Source organism: Arachis ipaensis, chromosome B05, assembly GCF_000816755.2.
Source record: "Arachis ipaensis cultivar K30076 chromosome B05, Araip1.1, whole genome shotgun sequence".
Taxonomy (NCBI): Eukaryota; Viridiplantae; Streptophyta; class Magnoliopsida; order Fabales; family Fabaceae; genus Arachis; species Arachis ipaensis.
This window is the reverse complement of record NC_029789.2, coordinates 20986252-20988509: the sequence shown is the minus strand read 5'-3', so window position 1 is coordinate 20988509 and position 2258 is coordinate 20986252.

Below are 2258 nucleotides of genomic sequence, written 5' to 3'. Positions count from 1 at the left end.
TAGAGTATAGTGAGATAGAGCTATCACTTCAAGCCGTCGTACAGGAAGGTTGGGATGGCAAAATAAAAGTCAATTGTGCAGATATATGGTGATTGGAAAAAGTCGTACAACAAGGTGCCACGGTTGCTCTAAGCATCGCAGAGTTGTCTCCCTGGCACGGTATGCGACTGCGGTCAATTCGACAAGGTGTTCTAGTCATACCTTCCCTGCATTGAAGCTTTCAAGCATTGTAAGTTGTTTGGCTCCCTAGATATCACGCACTTGTATGGAAAATATGGTGGAGTGTTGCTAATTGTAGTTGCACAAGATGGTAACAATAACATCCTCCATATGTCCTTCGCCATTGTTGAGTCTGAGAGTACGAAGTCATGGTCCTTCTTTTTTACCAATCTGAGACGCCATATGACACCGCAAGAATGGCTACTAATTATATATGATAGATCCCATGCAATCAGGGCTGCACTTAGAGCTGATGACAGCTTCTGGAAGCCTCCTAGGGCGTTCCATGTGTATTGTGTCAGGCACATGGCTGCGAATTTCATGTCTCAGTTCAAGACAGCCGGGGGCAAGCGATATCTTATTAATGCTGCATATTGTCCTAGCAATGCTGGGTACGAGTGGTACATGGATGCTCTGAGGACATTATCGCGTGAGATGGCTGACTAGGCCGGTAGATTCAATAAGGAAATATGGTTATAACATTATGATGGTGGGCGTCGGTTTGGGCACATGACAACTAACCTATCCGAATGCATCAACGCAGTTCTGAAGGGTACAAGATATCTACCTATTTCAGCTATTGTTTGATGCACGTACGAGAGATTGCAGCAGTTGTTTGTCCAAAAAGGTAAGGAGGCGCAGGCTCAAATGGCAGTGGGTAATCGGTATTCACAGTGGCTGCAGACTGCGATTGAAAAGAATAGAAAGGGTATCCAGAAGATGTGGGTTACACATTGCGACAGGAGAGCTTCGATTTTTTTTTGTTACAGGAATTAGAGCTGTTTAAAAGTTGGAGCCCAGGTTCATTCCGTGTTTGGTTGAGCTCAGGGACATGCGACTACGGGCTTTTTCAGTCACTTTATTTCCCCTGTCATCATGCACTTGCTGCTTGTGTTGTTGCTAGCGTCGAGTGGGGGCCATATGTTCATCCAGTCTACCTTTAAGAGTTTGTGTTTAACGTTTACGAGGTAGAGTTTTCCCTGATCCCTGACGAGAAGCTTTGGCCAGGGTGGCACAGGGCATGTTTGCGCCCTAATTCGGCCATGCGTAGAAAGGCAACCTGCAGACCAGTTTCTATGAGGTTTTGTAGCGATATGGACGAGGTGGAGTGCCAAGAGAGACGGTGTGGGCTATGCTAGCAAACGGGCTATACTCGGAGGGGTTGTCCGAATCAACCCATAGAAGATACTTAACAAATGCATAACTTGTGCTGCATTTCATATGTACTAGAAGCGTGCTATTCATTTGAGTTTACGTTATGTATCGTTGTTATTTTGTTTTATTTAGCAATCGAACTGCCTATGTTTTATGTTCTATTACGACAATTTGCATACATAACCCTAATCAAGGCATCGATAGTAACTAAAAAAATTTGTTAAACAAGGTACATAAAACAAAGATAGAAATAAAGGAGTACAGCATCACTATAATGTAAAATTTTGGTACAAAACACTGTACTTTGGAGTAATACAGGATAAACTACTAAGTAATCTAACAATACGTATTGCTGATCATGGATGCTGGTCCCTAGGTAATGAAGGTGATGCCCAGTGCCACAAAGGGGAGGCTGGGTCTGGTGAGGTGGTCTGCGGCCTCGCGGGTCCTTAGGTGCCAGTGGTGGTGGAAGGGCCACTGCATGTGACGGTAGTGGAGGAGGCTATGGAAAGTACGGGTCTGCTTGATCAGTCGCCTGTGTCTAGAAGTGTGGTGGCAGTAATAGATGCTGAGATAGGGGAGGTAACCAATGTGAGGTAGTCATCAGTCAGTCGTAGTCAACGGAAGGAGGAGTAGCATATTAAGACCCTAGACGGAGATTTGGTCTGTAGGAAGAGCTGGCACCTGGGGACATCTAAGGCATCTAAACCGAGGTAGTCACTGGTGGGGCGGAGAAAGGTACACCATAGGCGGCACCATGCTCTATGGCCGTGCGAAACTGCTCTACAATCCGCTGCATGGTTTGCTGGTCAGCCATCCGCCCATCTGAACCTGAAATACCTCGTCAAACTGTATCTCATCCACCATTGATCTCTCTTAAATGC